At 42.4% G+C, this 19254-nt stretch overlaps 1 long non-coding RNA gene across 1 annotated transcript; it reads left to right on the top strand.

Annotated features, from left to right (window-relative positions):
- The first annotated feature begins 577 nt into the window (after nt 1–577).
- Nucleotides 578–1601, top strand: LOC106698332. Its single transcript, XR_002831006.1, has 3 exons — nt 578–643; nt 815–954; nt 1457–1601. It is a non-coding gene; the product is annotated as an uncharacterized LOC106698332 (long non-coding RNA).
- Nucleotides 1602–19254: the final 17653 nt, after the last annotated feature.

Raw genomic sequence — 19254 nt, 5'->3', positions numbered from 1 at the left:
AGGGTGACCTTTTCTCCCCTAGCATATAGATGGCCATGCCGTTTGGACTCCCTGACCTTTCCTCCCTAGAGATAACATCTAGGCCTCAGCTGTATTTCAGCTCCAGACCCAGAAAAGCAGCAAAACCAGACAAGTGACCCCATGGCTGCCCTCAGGACCAGCTGCATTGACTAATGACCCAGTGCCCTGGTACTGACCAATCAGTGGAGACCTAGACCCTGAAAGGATACACCTGGAAAGCTGCTGAACATTCTATTGCGATCTTCCCCTGGGACCTCCCCTAAAAGCTCCACCCTCAAAACCCTTAGGACCCAGTGCACTCTGCCTTCCAGGAGAACCCCACCCCTAAGGCTTTCTCTTCCCCCTCCCCCTGAACTCTTGGGGGTGCCTTACTATTACCTTCCTCACTCCCAAGCTCCAAGGGCCCTTCCTTTACCTCTATAACTTGTTTCCTAAACCCATTTCTTTGACAGATTACTTCTTCTGTCTCTGAGATTGTCCAAATAAATGTTCTCTTGTAGTTTGAGTCTTGGGTCTGAATTCTTTTCTAGCCAGAACTCAAGTACGGAGATTGCTGAACCCAGATCCTGCCTGACCCCACCCGTCTAACACCTGATGCCCTTCCACCATCCACAATAGAAAGGTGCTATGTCTCATAAGAAAAGTTGTTGGCATCCTCTTTTCTTATTCTTGCCACAACTCTAGGTCTCTTTTGTTCCTCCCTAGAGACACACACAAAAAAGACATATTTTAAAATATTCTGTGACGAACTATGTGAATAACTGATTCACTTGGTTATGTATTTGTCACCCAGTCAAGGCATTTGTCAAATGGCTACCATGTGCCGGATGCTGGTGGACAATGATGAACAAGACCATGTCTTTGCTGCTAACAAGCTCATCGTCTTGAGGAGAGAGAGAGAGCCCCATCTGGGAAGACGTCTCTTACCACATGGTAAGTGCTACAGGAGGACAGAAAATAATGACAGCTGTTTTTTATTGAGTAGAGTCAGAATAGTGCAGTGGTTCTCAACCTTGGCTGCACATTAGAATCACCTGGGAATCTTTTAAAATCCTGATTTCTGAGCCCATGTGCAGCCAAGGTTGAGAACCACTGGAATAGTGCAATACATAATCCCCCAACAACTCAGGAAGGGAGAAAATGTTATCATTCTCACTTTATAGAAGAGAAAACTGGGTTGAGAGATGCTAAATTTGTAATTGCACAAAAATCTTATTTTCTTTAATCTGGCCTTTTATTTTGATTTTTCCCTTTGACTCAAACTGGCCTCACCCAGCTCCCTGACTCACCCACCTCCCTCTCCCTTGCTTAGTCATTAAGCCTTCAGGACAGTGAGGTTACGGTCAGCCTCCAGTAGTCTTAGAAACAAGGACCTGGGTCTATTGACTACAGAGACAGAGTTTCAGTCAAACTAAAGACAATATCTTGGCCTCAGTTGTGTTTTAGCTCTGAACCCAGGAAATCGGAATGATGCCACAGAATAAATCCTTGTGAAATTGGACAGAGCAACTCCATGGCTGACACCAGGACCATATGCAATGATCAATTACTCCCTACCCTAGCACCAACCAATCAATAGAGCCACCACCCTAACTCCTTTAGTCACCATGATGAATTATTTTTTCCTATATAGTCCATCCCTGGAAGCCATGGGGAAGCCAGGTCTTTGAGCATGAGCTATCTGTGACTGGGTTTGGTGCCATCCCTTAATAAATCCTTACTTTTTAAAAAAATATATATTTTATTGATTTTTTTTTTTTTTACAGAAAGGAGGAGAGAGGGATAGAGAGTTAGAAACATCGATGAGAGAGAAACATTGATCAGCTGCCTCCTGAACACTCCCCACTGGGGATGAGCCCAAAACCAAGGTACACCCTGGACCGGAAATCGAACGTGTATAAAAAGGCCATAGATTTCTGGGTGTTAATTTTGTATCCTGCTACATTGCCAAATTCATTTATTAGGTCTAGTAGTTTTTTTTTTTATTAAATCTTTATTGTTCAGATTATTACATTTGTTCCTCTTTTTCCCCCCCATAACTCCCCTCCTTCCAGCTCCCACCCCACCCTCCACCCTCACTCCCCACCCACTGTGTTCATCCATAGGTGCATGATTTTTGTCCAGTCACTTCCCGCATCTCCCACACCCCTTTTCCCCCCAAGAATAGTCAGTCCATTCCCTTTCTATGTCCCTGATTCTATTATAATCACCAGTTCATTCTGTACATCAGGTTATTTATTCACTTGATTCTTAGATTCATTTGTTGATAGATGCATATTTGTTGTTCATAATTTGTATCTTTACCTTTTTCTTCTTCTTCCTCTTCTTAAAGGATACCTTTCAGCATTTCATATAATACTGGTTTGGCGGTGGTGAACTCCTTTAGCTTTTCCTTATCTGTGAAGCTCTTTATCTGACCTTCAATTCTGAATGATAGCTTTGCTGGATAAAGTAATCTTGGTTGTAGGTTCTTGGTATTCAGCACTTTGAATATTTCTTGCCATTCCCTTCTGGCCTGCAAAGTTTCTGTTGAGAAATCAGCTGACAGTCGTATGGGTATTCCCTTGTAGGTAATTGAGCCTCTTTCTCTTGCTGCTTTTAAGATTTTCTCTTTGTCTTTTGCTCTTGGCATTTTAATGATGATGTGTCTTGGTGTGGTCCTCTTTGGATTCCTTTTGTTTGGGGTTCTCTGCGCTTCTTGAACCTGTAAGTCCATTTCTTTCTCCAGGTGGGGGAAGTTTTCTGCTATTATTTCTTGAAATAGGTTTTCAATATCTTGCTGTCTCTCATCTTCTGGCACTCCAATAATTCTGATATTAGTCCGCTTAAAGCTGTCCCAGAGGCTCCTTACACTATCTTCACACTTTCGGATTCTTTTTTCATTTTGCTTTTCCAATTGGGTGTTTTTTGTCGAATCTTTGGTTTGATTCTTGAGCTCCTCTGGTCTGCTATTGGGTATAATATTCTTTATTTCAGTCCGTGTATGCTTACTTTCTAATTTCTTTATCGTAGCATCGAGGGTCTCATTAGTTTTCGTGAGGCTCTGCACAAATTTATGGCAAGCCCTCAAAATTGCGATTCTTAGCTCCATATCCTCCATTTCTGTCATGTTTTTTTGTCTCTGCATCTTTTATGCTTTCTTGGTGCACCCCCTTGTGGTCTCTGTGCGCAGTCTTGTTCTAGCCAAGCCTTAATTGTTGTAGTTAACACTAGAGGGATTTGACCACCAGGCCGACTGGCTGTGGAAATCAGCTGTGGGAAAACTTCTGTCTTCTGGGGAGGCGCTAATCCAGCCTTTGCCTGAGGCGATCGGCAAATGGCTGTGCGCAGGGCTTGGGCGGGCGGGATCAACAGGGCGGGGGGAGGGAGCCGCTATGGCCGCTCTCAGTCCGTCCCCAGGGGCTCTGCCTCTCTGTCCCAGCAACCGCTGCAAACCTCGGAGGGGCCGTAGCCAGACAGTCCCGCTTCTCCCGTTTGAGTCTGGGTCCCTAGAGACTCGCCCGGATCTGTAGCCCAGAGTCTGAGACTCACTCCTGATTGAAAACGACAACCGCGCCCTCAGCCGCCAGCCCGCTTTGCGCGCGCACCACCTCACCACCGCACCACCGTACCTTTAAATTTTCCACACTACGCCTCCTCTGAGCGTCGGAATGCTGTTGTTTTTGCTTCTAGTTGAAGAGTCTCTCCTCAGCCAGCCTTCCTGTGGTTCTGGTTGATGTCCGTTCCGACTTTTAGTTGTATTTTTGAAGTGGTTGTTTACGGCGGCAATCTCCGGTGTTTACCTATGCCGCCATCTTCGATTCTGCAAATCCTTACTTTCTTGTCTGCAAATTCCTGTTCGTGTCTTATTGGGCTTTGTGCATGCAGCAAGTGGACCCTTATAGTCCCCTTTAGTCCTGTAACAGTGGCTTGTTCAAGGTCAAGGATAAGAGTGTGTCTTTATGTTGGGGCTTAGGAAACCCTTAGGATTGACTAAAGAAATAAGTGTGAATATCATCAGCATCTCCTAGAACAGTGATCACCAAGGTTTTCTGCTCCTCAGAATCGCCTACAATACTTAAATATGATTCCCTGCTTAAAATTATGTTAAAATTCTGAGTCCCAGAAGTTTCAATCGTGGGGGCACCTATAAAGCTGTATTTCTTTTTTTTTTAAATATATTTTATTGATTTTTCACAGAGAGAAAGGGAGAGAGATAGAGTTAGAAACATCGATGAGAGAGAAACATCGATCAGCTGCCTCCTGCACATCCCCCACCGGGGATGTGCCCGAAACCCAGGTACATGCCCTTGACCGGAATCGAACCCGGGACCTCTCAGTCCACAGGCCGACGCTCTATCCACTGAGCCAAACCGGCTTCGGCAATAAAGCTGTATTTCTAATAAACACCCTGACTGATTCTGATGCTGCTAGTCCATGGACTGGTATTTGAGGACTTTTCTAGAAGACAGGAGAGTGAATAAATGAGAGCAATCAGGATAAAAGAAAATATTTATCTAGAGATAAATCTAAGGAAATAAATGCAGTAAGAGGTAGGAAAAAGCCCAATGGTCCGGGGGCGGGGGGGGGGGGGGAGGACAATTTAGACACAGTCCTTACGCACTTCACAAAACTAAACTCAACATGGATCACAGATCCAGAACTAAAAAAAATCCTATATAAAAATCCTAGAAGATAACAGAGGAGAAAATCTAGGTGACCTTGGGTTTGTTGATAACTTTAAAAAAATTTATTTATTTTAAAATCCTCACCTGAGGATGTTTTTATTGATTTTTAGGAGAGAGAGAGAGAGAGAGAGAGAGAGAGAGAGAGAGAGAATGGGATGACCCCACAACTGATCCCTACCAGGCAGGGCTACAAAGAACTCTTAAAACTCTACAATAAGGAAACAAACCAATCTGATTAAATAATGGGTCAAAGATCTTAACAGACACCTTATCAAAGAATATGTCGAATAAGCACATGAAAAGATGCTCCTATGTCATCAGGAAAATGCAAATTAAAACAACATTGAGCCCTGGCCCATGTGGCTCAGTTGGTTGAGCATTGTTCCAAGCACCAAGAGGTCTCCAGTTTGATTACTGGTCAGGGCACATGTGGAGGCAGGGAGAATATGGGAAATCTTTGTACCTTTTGCTTAATTTTGCTGTGAACCTAAAACTGCTCTAACAATTAAAGCAGCGGTTCTCAACCTGTGGGTCGCGACCCCTTTGGGGGTCGAACAACCCTTTCACAGGGGTCGCCTAAGACCATCGGAAAACACATATATAATTACATATTGTTTTTGTGATTAATCACTATGCTTTAATTATGTTCAATTTGTAACAATGAAATTGGGGGTCACCACAACATGAGGAACTATATTAAAGGGTAGCGGCATTAGGAAGGTTGAGAACCACTGAATTAAGGTCTAATAACACAATTGAAACAAATAAAAAAGAAGACCTATGGAAAGAACACAAGAAAGAGCAGTTTAAAAAGTATGAGAGGAACTGGGGGAGAATCAGGAACCAAATGTGTAGGTCTTTGTAGTGTCAAATACTAAAAGAAAAAAAAGGATTGAGAATTATCTTCTGCATTTAATCATTGTGAGGGCATTGACCACTTGTCTTAGACAACAGAGAAAGCAGGCCTTAAGTCAACTTGCAGAAAGAATTCACTGACTTGTGTTGTTTAGTTAATAAAGTATAAAACTAGTGCATAAGATAAAAACAATGAAATGATGACAAACAGCAGCAGGAGGGTGAGGAGAACAGCAATAGTTGATTCTGTGTCATGAATGAGTGGTTGGAAGTTGGTTTCACTACTGTTCTGCTTCCAAGAATCCCTAGCCTGGGAGCATGGGATAAGTCTGTCCTGGTCTCCATGATGATGCTGTCCTTCCCCTGCCTGCACATGTCATAGTCGCTTTCCTCTGACCCTAAAAGTGGTTTTGTCAGGTGAACATACACAGGGACTTGGTGCTTTAGGACATCTTACCATTTTTTATTCTTTCCACCCATTCTAATTCTGAATTTGCAGTTATGTTCCAGGCACCTTGCCTCAAAGAAGCAACACAGAGAAGGGCTGGGTTTAAATTAAGTGACTCCTCGAAGCATTTTAGATCTGGTATTTCTGTGTTGGATGGGTTATTTTTTCTCATGGGTGTGGAGAAAAAGTGTGCCCACACACTGCAATTTAGAGAGAAGAGGAAAAAAAAATCTTCCATTTTCAAAACCACACAGTTCCCAAGTGTCTTTCATGTAAATTTTTAACTCCTATGGATAGAACTTAAAGTCTTTAACTAATGGGATCCTCATTACTCACTTATCCCTCATCATTAATTCCTCCGATCATTTTCTGGAATAAGCCTGGTTTCAACATTCCATTCTGATGTGCCCACACTCACATTCCAGCTTGTGCTCAAACTACAGTTCTTTCCAGATAAGTAAACCTATTCAGAGAAGCTCACGGTGTCCCCAGCCTGTAGCCTTTGCTACTCTCCCAAAGGGACATCTTTCTTCGAGTACATTATAACAATTCTGTGCTCAAAACTTTCTTCCAAGAAGAAGAAAAGAAAATAAGCTTTGCCCAGCCGTGGCTCAGTGGTTGAACGTTGACCTATGAACCAGTAGGTCATGGTTTAATTCTCGGTCAGGGCACATGCCCGGGTTGCGGGCTCATCCCCAGTGGGGGGCATGCAGGAGGCAGCCAATCAATGATTCTCTCTCATCATTGATGTTTCTATCTCTCTCTCTTCCTCTCCCTTCTTCTCTGAAATCAATAAAATATTGAAAAAACAAAAGGAAAGAAAATTAGCCTCACCTGGTTCTAATTACTACAAGCAGGAACTTTCCTCCTTTCACGTTCTCTTCATCTAGATTACTCAACATCACTAAGGTGATTCTACCTGCCAATTAAGTGACGTTCACCAGTGATCAATAAATTAATTGTTAATGTTTATTTTTTTTAAAGCGCAGTTACTATTGACTTAATAGTTGTTGTTTTTTTGTTGAATGACAATTAGAAATTTCATAGAGATTTAGATAATATGAAAATGATTTTAAAAATGGAATTTACTTGGGGGAGGAGCCAGCATTTAACAAACATTTGCCAGGAGCAAACAAAGGATGGACAGGCACCAATTAGTCTACCAGCATAGAATCATAACAACGGAAATGTGGAGAGAACTTAGAGGCAATCTTTTTTAAAAAAATATATATTCTATTGATTTTTTACAGAGAGGAAGGGAGAGGAACAGAGTTAGAAACATCGATGAGTGAGAAACATCGATCAGCTGCCTCCTGCATGCCCCCTACTGGAGATGTGCCCGCAGCCAAGGTACATGCCCTTGACCTGAATCAAAACTGGAACCTTTCAGTCCACAGGCCAATGCTCTATCCACTGAGCCAAACCGGTTAGGGCGAGGCAATCTTACATAACCCTTCTTACGTAACCCCACTCATCATTTTAGAGTTAAGGATGATAAGGCCCAAAATGGTGAAATGACTTACTCAAGATCACACAGCAAGATAAGAAAAGCGCAGGCCTGGAATGAACACTAGCTATGTCTTTCCCGTGCAGTCCCCAGAGTAGATCTCCCTACATTGTCTCGGAATGGATTTGCCATCTCATATAGAACTTTACCCAAGTTAGAATCGATCCTCCCTGTCCCCCCAGAGATCCCTTGCCAAGTACAGCTACACTTACTAAATGCCCTTCATTATGGAGGGAGTGAGGAGGGCAAGAACGCTCCGTTGGGTTGCAGGGAGTTCTGCCATCTAACTCAACATCTGGGATCTGGGGTGCTGTCGCCTGGAGGAGAGGACGCTGAAAGATTTGCGATTCTGTGATTCTTCCATTGGGTCTCTGCTCCTCAGAACACTCCTAAAGATAGTGATGATATTAAACATGAACACTTATTAAGTACTATATGCCTGGCACTGTGCACAGCACTTATAGGCATTATCTAAACAACAACTTTGTGAGGTGGTGCTATTGATTATCTTACAGATTAGAACAAAGGCTTCGAAAAGCTCAGTCCCTGACCCAGGACTAGGCATCTATAAAATAACTGAGCCAGATTTAAACCCAGGTTTGTCCGATTTCCAAGACTCACTGAGGTATCAGAAAAGATGGACTCCCATGAAATGTTTCTTTCCCTTCTAGGAAGAAGAAAAAGCCACCCTGAATGTTGGCAGTTGATCTCTATAATGGCAATGTCATACTCGTTTGTTTGACACTTGGTGTTTTGACAATCTCTCCACATGCATTTTCTCTTTGGATCTCTGCAACAACCCAGTGAGGAAGCCTGGGAAAGGTGAGATGATGCATGTTTTAATAGCCCCATCTATGACTGACAGATATCGATAAGTACTTGATAAACTTCAGATGCCAAATCAGTAGAAGAATCTCATTTCTGTATGATCAATATTCAGTTGTTCTGAGTAGCCAGCTGGGAGTATAAAGCAGCCTGGGGATACAGGAAGCATGTTTTGGGAGTCTGGCTGGCTGCGACTGGATCATATGTCTCTGTCTGGGTTTAAAGGCAACTCAGACTTGGTAACCTGCCCACATTGACAGTTAGTGATCCCAAACCATCGGGGATCATACCATGATCTCCTGGTTCATAGGTCAATGCTCAACCCCTGAGCCACCCCACCCAGGTGTGATCTGCCTTTCTTTAAACTTCAAATCCCTTTTCCCTGTTTTTAGAACATCTGTTTTTAGATGCACCACTCAAAATTAATGAAATTTGATTTAAAAAATTTTAAATTAAAATCAAGTCTAAATTGTACTGATATCATCACCTCTCTACAACGCCCCCCTCAATTTCTCCACATCCCCCCCCCTTCTCTTCCATCCTTTCTGTCTTCCATTAGCCAATATGAAATAAGCACCTACTATAGACCAGCCACTGGTTGGAGACGTAATTGTGTGCAATCATAGGTAATGTCTCAACCTGGGGAGATGTAGGTGGGGGAGACAGACACTGATCAGACACAGCGAGCATGTGTACCAAGGGAGGTATTCATAAGGTGCTTATCTAGTTGAGACCAGGGAAGGCTTCTCTCAGGGAGTGGCACTTAAGCTGAAATATAAAGGAACTAGAAGGCCCTAGCTGGTTTTGCTCAGTGGGTAGAGCGTCTTCCTGTGGACTGAAGGGTCCCCGGTTTGATTCCCATCAAGGGCACATGCCCAGGTTGTGGGCTCGATCCCCAGTGGGGGGTGTTCAGGAAGCAGCCTATCAATGATTCTCTCTCATCATTGATGTTTCTATCTGTCTCTCTCTCCCTTCCTCCCTGAAATCAATAAAAATATTTAAAAAAATAAATAAACTAGGAGGACATAGGTGGAAAGAACAGTCTATGAAAAGGGAACATTATGTGAAAGACCTGGTGACAAGTACTAGAGAACCCGAGTAGGCGCGTGGGGCTGTAGCACAAAGGTGGGGAGGGAGAATGACGGGGACTTTGGAATATAACCTTCAACGGCTTCCAGCAGCTTTTAGAGTAAAAACAGAATATACAGTAGTTTCCACTTATCCACAACCTTTCCCCCCATATTTTCAGCTACCCTCAGTCCACTGTGGCCTGAAAATAGTAAATGGAAAATCCCAGAAATAAACAATTCGTACGTTTTATATTGTGGGCTGTTCTGAGTAATGTGGTGAAATCTCTCAGGATGTGAATCATCCCCTTGTCCAGAGTATCCACACTGTATACACAACACACCTGTTTGTTAGCCACTTCATAGCCACCTGGGGCATCAGATCAACTGTCTCAGGATGGCAGTGCTTGTGTCCAAGCAACTCTTATTTTACTTAATAATGGCCCCAAAGTGCAAGAGTATCGATGCTAGCGATTCAGATATGCCAAAGAGAAGCCATAAAGTGCTCCCTTTAAGTGAAAAGGTATATCTGTATAGGAAAAAGCATAGTATATATACAAGGTGTCCCCCCAAAATTGTGTACACACTTTAACAGCTCAGTTTTGAAAAAGAAATGTAGTTTAATAACATTGCCTTTATAATTATTCAAAGTGTGTGTATACATTTTTGGGATATATATATATATATATATATATACACACACAAATATGGTTTGGTACTATCTGAGGTATCAGGCATTCACTGGGGGTCTTGGAACGTATCCCCCGTGGATAAGGGGAGACAACTGTACATCAGGGCCTCATTTCTTTTTGTTTATTATTACACTCCCATGGGGCCTTTGCATACACCGTTCCCTCTTTGCACGTGGATCTCTATTCTTTTTTTCCCCCTTAAGTACTATCTAGCACTTATTGAATATTTGCTATATATTAGGTACTATGCTAAGCACTTCTCATATTATCTCATTCAATCCTCATAACAATCATTAAATATACATATATTTCCATTTTACAGGTGAAGTTGATGGGACAGAGGGATTGCGTGACAGTCCTAGAATCACAGGAGCTGATGAGTGGCAGAATGCGGTTTGGAAGGACACTTGGCTGACTCCAGACTCAATGTGCTTAGCTTGTGCACTGAACCTCTTCACTCCCATCTCATCTGGTCAAGGCTGCCTTATCCTTCTGTCTTTGCTCAACTGCCATTTCTTTAGGAAATGTCCCTGCTCTTCTGAATGGATCAAATCCTGCTATTGTCCGTTTCACTACCCCCTTCCTCTCTGGCATCATCACTGGGATTTTACACTCAATTGATCACAATCAGTAACCAGTTATAGACCGTAGACTCCAGGAAGTCAGGGCCCATCTAATTTTTGGCTCATTATTATATTTCTCTTTGCCTAATGAAGTGCTTGTCAGTTAGTAAATGCTCAATAATTATTTAGCGACTAATGAATATATAGATCTGTATATCTTTGACAAGAGTGTGATCATTCTGTACCTTTGCTGCCTCCTGCACAGCCCCCACTGGGGAGCGAGCCCACAATCTGGGCATGTGCCCTGAGCGGGAATTGGACCATGACCCCTTGGTTCATAGGTTGACGCTCAACCATTGAGCCATGCTAATGGGTGGGAATAAAAGCTTTATACTACTCTGACTAACCCATGAAATGGAATTAGAATAAAATATACGAATGAACTGGTAAAGGAAAGGATACTGACAGTTTCCTTATAAGCATGTTACAGGCAGCAGCAGTTCCAGTTCCCCTTTTGCTGGCCTCAACCACAGGAGTATAGCAGGTGCCAATGGCTGGCCAGGCCTGCACATCCTGTACCCAGAGATTATTAATGAAAATGGCAGAGAGAAAAACAAACAAACAAACAAACAAACAAAAAACAAACACCAGATGCTGACACACACGAAAGAGAATATCAAAACCACCTGATAGCTAGAATCCCCACAAACCCCCTATTAAAGCCTTTTGCCTGCCCTGAGATGTTAAGGCATGAGCCTGCCAGCTTTTTAGGTGGTTACCTGAAGAAATCACTTTTCTTCCATCAGCACCTGTGTCCTGTGTTTGGCTTCACAGAGGCAGGCAAAAACCCCCTGAAGGTCATCGGGGCTGGTTTCAATCCCATTCACGAGGGCTCAACCCTCATGATCTAATCACCTCCTTGAGGCCTCCACCTCCAAATATAATCACACTGAGATTCAGATCTCAACATATACAATTTCAGAGGACACAAATATTCAGTCTATAACACCCAACAATATCTTTTTAAAATCAATAGTCCCTTTAAGCTTCAATATCTCTTTATGGCAATCTCATTGCTAAGTACTCTATTTTCATTACCTCCTTTGATTATCCATATGAAGAAAAAGAGTTGGACTGAGGTCCAATAAATTCCCCTAGGACACCCAGCTGGTTAATTGCAGAACAAGACATGATTCCAAGTCTGCTGATATCTAAAGCCTTTACATCACTGCCATGTTACTGCCATGCTACTGCCATGCTTCTACCCACCTTTTCAAGGCAATCAAACTACTGCAATATATATATATATATATATATATATATATATATATATATATATATATGAAAAACTTATACAACTCAACAACAACAACAAAACAAACAGTTCAATTAAAAAATGGAGATAAAATTAAGTTAAATTAAAAAGAACAAAAAAAATAAAATGGGGAGAGGACCTGAATAGACACTTTTCCAAGGAAAACATACAGACAGCCAACAGATATATGAAAAAATACTTAACATCATTAGTTGTAAGGGAAATTCAAATCAAAACTATAATGAGATACCACCTCATACCTATTAGAATGACTATTATCAATGAAACAAGAAATAACAAGTGTTGGAACCCTTGCACAGTGCTGGTGGGAGTGTAAATTGATGCAAGCATTATGGAAAATAGTATGGAGGTTCCTCAAAAATTAGAATAGATCTACCACATGACCCAGCAATCTCTCTTCTGGGTATCTACCTCAAAATTTGAAAACATTTATTGGTAAAGATATATGTTCATTGCAGCATTATTCACAATAGCCAAGACATGGAAACAACATAAGTGTACTTTGATGAGTAATGGATAAAGAAGATGTGGTACATATATGCAATGGAATACTACACAGCCATTAAAAAGATGAGATATTGCCATTTGCAACAACATGGGTGATTCTTGAGAGTATTATAGTAAAATAAATCTGATGGAAAAGGAGGAGAACCATATGATTTCACTCACATGTGAGCTATAAAAGAGAAAGCAACAAACAAACAAAAAACCCAAACTCATAGATTCAACAGTATGGTAGTTACCAGAAGGGAGTGGGGGGTAGGGGAAAGATGAAGAGGGTAAAGGGAATCAAATACATGGTGATGAAAGGAGGTTAGACAGGTGGTGGGCACACAGTAGTGTATAATGATCTTGTGTTATTACAAACTTGTACACATGACACTTATATAATGTTATCCCTGCAAATTTAATTTAAAAATAAGAAAGCTGTGATGCACATCTTTATATATCTGTACTCTTGTCTGATTATTGCCTCAGTGCAGTTGGTGAGTAAAAAAGTCAGGCAGTTTTTGAAGTTCCTGATTCATATGGCCAAACGGGCAACAGAAAAACTTGAGTCTTTACTAGTGTATTCTATTCCCTGCCCGTTGGTCAAGAGAGTATTTTTGCCATTATGCCAACAAAGAAAAACATGACTTAAAAAATATATTTTGCACTTCAGTTAATTTGTCTTGGGGTCCAGAAAAGAAGATTGAATCCACTCTACCCCATTTATTTTTTTCTTTTTATCTTTTCTTCTCACTGTAGCCCTTTTTATTCGGGCCTAGTCCTCAGGCATTCTTTTGAAGTACAGAATCTAGCATGTACTCCCACGCAAGGCAGATAAATGGGAGAACATTAGCAAAAACAGGCTGCTTATCATTCACTTGGTGTTTACAATGAATCCTGAACACATATTTCTCTGATGTGTCTGCATAAATCTTTAATTTTCATGCATAATCAAATTCTTAATGCTGATGAAATTCTATACTTAGAATAACTTTTCTTACCAGCATCTCAACTGTGTTCTTTCATCTTTAAGAATTTTGGGAAGGATAACCCATGGGCACAGACAATAAAGCATGAAGGCTTGGGAGGGGTGGGTACAGGGTGAAGGGGGTCAATGAGAAAAAACAAACAAACGGGACATCTGTAATACTTTCAACAATAAAGATTAATTAAAAATAAACAAAGCCCCAGCCAGTGTGGCTCAGTGGGTAGAACATCAGCCTGAAGATCAAAGGGTCCTGGGTTCAATTCGGGTCAAGGGCACATGACTCAGCTGCAGGGTCCTCCCAGCTCCGGCCCTGGTCAGGGTGTGTGCAAGAGGCAACCAATCAATGTGTTTTTCTCACATTGATATGTCTTTCTGTCTTTACCTCTCTCTTCCACTCTCTCTAAAAATCAATGGAAAATACTGGTATAATAAATAAAGCAGCTATACATATTTTTAAAAAATCACGTTTACTCCCAATTTTAAAAAAAATTAAATAAATTTGAGCGAGGGAAAATAAATTAATAAAATAAGTAAACTTGAGAAACCTAAGAGAGAAAAAAGATCGTTGGGAAGGGCCTAGAGAACACGAATAAGCTTGATCTACCTTGCTAGGGCAAAATTTGGATGGGAAGGACAAATAACAGAATGATGTCTTTTCACTCCCAAAGATTTCAGAATCGCACTGTGTTCCTGGGTCTGTCCCCTTTAAACCAGGTGGATAGTTTTAGTCTTGCTAGAATGTTCTTTTTGGCCCTGATGAAAAGTAGCTGACTGGAAGAGCAGTAGCAGATTAACAATTAGTTTCACTGCTGTTAACACTGTGACAGCATTCTGTCCACCACACAGGCCAAGATGGATGTTTTTCTGGAGAAGTCATATATATATGTATATATATATATATTTTCTTTTTCATATGATCGTCTTCAAAGCCCTCTTGATGTTTCACTGAATCTTAAGGCTTGTGTAGTGCCTTATAGATGTGAGTGCTCCTAGGAATTGGAGCAGTTGTCAAAAATATTATGTTTTGTGGATGTGAAATATCATAACGATGGCCAGGCTACGGTTCCCTGAAGTGCTGGGAATGGTCACAGGGGCAGAGGTTCGAATGCGTGTCTGCTGGCTTGGAGCCAGTGAACACAATGGTGGGGAATAGTGAGACTTCTGAAACGCCCCATGAGGTCACGGCAGAAATGGCCACCCTTGCCATGCCTTCCTGGAATAGGGACTAAACATCCTGGAGCAGTGAAAATCAAAAGTGGAGACAGACTGGTCTGTCCAGAAACAACATCGTTCCTCCTGGAGACACTCTCACATAGCCACTCTGGAACTTCGGTTCCTCGCATACAGAAACTGGGACTGAGGATGTGATTTTAAAGGCATTGGCAACTATAAAATACTCTACTCTTACGTTTGAGTCTTCAAATTCAGAAACGAAAAATAAACAAGTCTTCTGATGACAATATCGGGTCGTATTGCCGCTGGAAAGCTGTTGCTATGATAAGCAACCTGCACTCAACTACCGCAGATGTTTTCCTTTCTCCTCTTGCCCCCTCCTTCCCCCCAGCCACTGAAAACACACACACTGTCTCTCTCTTACAAGTTGTTTAAGACATACTTAATTTTGCCCAGCTGGTGTGGCTCAGTTGGTTGAGTGTCATCCCATGAACCAGGAGTTCATGGTTCAATGCCCAGTCAGGGCATATGCCCATGTTACAGGCTTGATCCCTGGTGAGGGGCACGCAGGAAGCAGCTGATTGCTGTTTCTCTCTCATCAATGTTTCTATCTCTCTCTCCTTCTCTGTTCCTCTCTCTAAAATCAATAAAACTATATTACTTTTTTTAAAAAAAGACATACTTAATTTTGTCCTAGTACATCTAGTATGTTAGACTAGCAAGGAATTAGGAAGCTAGAAGAAAGAGCTGCCTTGATTATAGCATTTGAGTTGGAGTTTATAAAACCATCCACTTCTTTTCTTCTCTCTTCTGATCTTCCTCTTATCACCACTTTTCTCTTTTCTACTCTCCCTTCCCTCTTTCTGCATTCAAAAACTTCAATATGTTGACTTAGATTCTTTTTTTAAAAGTTTTAATTGATTTCAGAGAGAGGAAGGGAGAGGGTGAGAGGGATAGAAACATCAATGATGAAAGAGAACCTTTAATCGGCTGCCTCCTATACAGCCCCTACTGGGGATCGAACCTGCAACCTGCATGTGCCCTGACCTGGAATTGAACTGTGACCTCCTGGTTCATAGGACCACGCTTAACCACTGAGCCTCGGTGGCCGGGCTGACTGAGATTCTTAATTAGAAAAAGCCGCTGGTATGTAGCCAGATCTTTCCACAGCATTCTCAATGAGGAGAGCTTAGTGTTTGGCCTAACTTGACCACAGTCTTTGTTAATAGTCTAAAATTAAAGAGAACTTTGCTTTCTGTTGTTAGAGCCCCTCTGGAAACACCAAAAATAGTGTCTCAGCTGGTACTCAGACTAATTCAACAGGTCCAAGTTTTTTTTTCCTTGTCTCCTGTTAGTAGGGGGAAAAGTGATGAGAATAATAATGGAAGCTTTGTAGTACTGAAAAATCCATCCAGTTTAACCTCAAAAGTTTTAGATAAACATAATTCATCTTTTATGTAATAAAATGCCATTAAAAAAAGATACACAGAAAAGGTAGGGGTTCTAAAAATGTCAGATTATCTGTAAAATATTAAAATACTTTAGAAAAATATAGGAGCAAAATGTGAAAAAGGGTTAACCTAGGAGGTGGATAGATGGCATTTGCTATACTATTTTTTTTCCTTTTCTGTATGGCTGAAATGTTTCACACACACTTCAAAATTTCATATACGTAACATTAAAAAAAGAATAAAAAATTAACCCCATTTTCATAAATAAAGAACCAAAGTGTATTAGATGAATTTGGTATTCTCTCTCCCACGCTAAACTTGCTGGCTCTTCCAAATAGTATAATAGATAAAAACTCTTTACTATGTTACTGGCTCCAAGAAAAACGATCACTATCAAAACGCATTTCATTTTACAGCGGCCTTGACTTGTTTCTATCTTGCTCTCCCCAACCCCTGCTTTGGGGGAGATAAAGAACAAAGGAAAGAAAAAAATGGGAGGCAAGGCATCGAGACACAACTTCATGGGGATTTCACTTGCTTTGGAGAAGTAAATAAAATTAACCTTTCTCAGCAAACAGACAGACAGACAAATGACAACCAGTTCTGGGTTCAAAAAAATAATACTGATGACTTTTAAGAAATAAACTTGCATAATCAAAACTTGAGAAAAACAGGTGTCAGAGGCGGGGGGAGGACTTAACTACTTTTAGGGTCTACACATAATTTTCCCATTCACACATTGTCTTAATGTTTCCCCACGGAGGGAGGATTGTACACTGTCCTATAAACCAGTGCTTCTCAGATTCTAATGTGAATCTGAATCGACAGAGGATCTGGTTACAACGCAGACTCTGTTCCAGCAGCCCTGAGGCGAGGTTGGTGATGGTAGTGCTGCTTATCAGAGGACCACAATAAAGAACAAGGCGGTAGTCCAATGTCATTGAATAGCTGCATCCTTTGCTGCCACTGACAATAAATAAGCTGTAGAAAGGGTGGCATTTGAGATGACGGCTCATCCTACATTTTCTTATCATATAAGTCTGAATATTCCAGGCCATGAACTCTCAGTGGGCATAATATTGTTCCCAAAGAGGGAAGAAATTTTGTGTGGAGGGTGAAAAAAGCTTAACCAGATATACAGTATATCAATGGTACCGAAATGTCATGGAGGCTTTTAAGAAAATGTCTAAAAAAGCTACTTGGATTTTGGCAAGTGGGTTTTCTGCATCTATTGAGATTATCATGTGCTTTTTTTTGTTCTTTATTCTATTATATAGATTATTACATTGATTGATTTTCATATTAAACCATCCTTGTATTCCTAGGATAAATACCATCTATAATAATAAAAGCATAATATGCTAATTAGACCAGAAGTCCTTCTGGATGACCTTCCAGACAAAGCCAGGGCTGGCAGCCCTGGGAAGGAAGGCCTACTCTTGCACAAATTTTGTGCATCAGGCCTCTAGTTTAATCAAAATATATAATCTTTCTATACATTATTGGATTCAGTTTGCAAGTATTTTGTTGATTTCCCCCCCCTCTATCTCCTTGTCTTTGTCTGGTTTTGGTATCAGGGTATTTTTGGCCTCATAAGAGATGGAAATTATTCCTGCCTCACCTATCTACACTAATAAAAGAGAAACATGGTAATTAGCATACGACTGCTACCCTTCCCATTGGCTAATCAGTGAGGATATGCAAATTAACTGTCAGCCAAGATGGCGGCCTGCAGCCAGGCAGCTGGAAGCGAACATGAGGCTTGCTTGCTGCAGTGAAGGAGGACTCCAACGTTCCCCGCCTGCACTGCCGGCCTCTGAGCTGGCAGTTTGAAACTTTGTAACAAATATAGAAGCTAAACAAAACCCGGGGATCTCAGAGCTGGAGTTATACATTGTTTCGATTATAGAACGCAAACAAACCAGCAGAAGCCTCAGAGCTAGAGCCAGAGCTAAAGCTGGCCCAGAATAAAATTTAAAAAAAAGAGAGAAAAAAAGGAGCGGTTGGGAGCTTCAGTCAACAACCGCCAGCCTGAAAGCAGCCCTCAGCCCCTCACCCAGACTGGCCAGGCACCCCAGTGGGGACCCCCACCCTGACGGGTGTGTGACCAGCTGCAAACAGCCATCATCCCCTCATCCAGGCTGGACAGGCACCCCAGTGGGGACCCCCACCCTGATCCAGGACACCCTTCAGGGCAAACCAGCCAGCCCCCAGGCCTCTATCCTATATAGTAAAAGGGTAATATGCCTCCCAGCACCGGGATCAGCGGAGCCTCGAGGCCTCCTGGCACCGGATCAGCGTGACAGGGGGCCGCGCCCAAACCCCCTGATCGCCCTGCGGCTCTGTGTGTGACAGGGTGTGGCGTCCCAACCCCCTGATCGGCCCTGCTCTGTGACAGGGTGCGGTGCCCCAACCCCCCCCCCCCCAGGGGCCCTGCTCTGTGTGTGATGGGGTAGAGCCATAACCTCCCCATTGGCCCTGCCCTGAGTGTGACAGTGGCGGCGCCCCAACCCCCTGATCCTCCCTGCTCTGTGTGTGACAGGGGGCGGTGCCCCAACCCCCCAATCGGCCCTACCCTGAGCGTGACTGAGGGTGGCATCGCAACCTCCCAATCCGCCCTGCTCTGTGCATGACAGGGGGCAGCACCCCAACTCCCCAATCAGCCCTGCTCTGAGCCAGACCAGGGGCTGCACCTAGGGATTGGGCCTGCCCTCTGCCACCCAGGAGCAGGCCTAAGCCAGCAAGTCGTTATCTCCCGAGGGGTCCCAGACTGCGAGAGGGCACAGGCCGGGCTGAGGGACCCCCCCTTCCCCCCCCGAGTGCACAAATTTTTGTGCACCGGGCCTCTAGTCTTTTATAAGAGTTTGTAGTTTAGCTGGTGTGGCTCAGTGGTTGAACATAGACCTATGAACCAGGAGGTCACGGTTCGATTCCCGGTCAGGGCACATGCCCGGGTTGCGGGCTCATCCCCAGTGTGGAGCATGCAGGAGGCAGCCAATCAATGATTCTCTCTCATCATTGATGTTTCTATCTCTCACCCCCTCTCCATCTCTGAAATCAATAAAAATAAATATTTTTTTTAAAAAGGAGTTTGTAAAGAATTAGTATTCACTCTCTTTCAAATGTTAGGTAGACTTCACCGGGAAAGTAACCTGAACCTGGTCTTTTATTT

Source organism: Myotis lucifugus, unplaced genomic scaffold (genome assembly GCF_000147115.1).
Source record: "Myotis lucifugus unplaced genomic scaffold, Myoluc2.0 scaffold_163, whole genome shotgun sequence".
In the NCBI taxonomy this organism is placed as follows: Eukaryota; Metazoa; Chordata; class Mammalia; order Chiroptera; family Vespertilionidae; genus Myotis; species Myotis lucifugus.
Note: the sequence above shows the minus strand (reverse complement) of the source record. Positions and strands in the feature narration are given on the sequence as shown.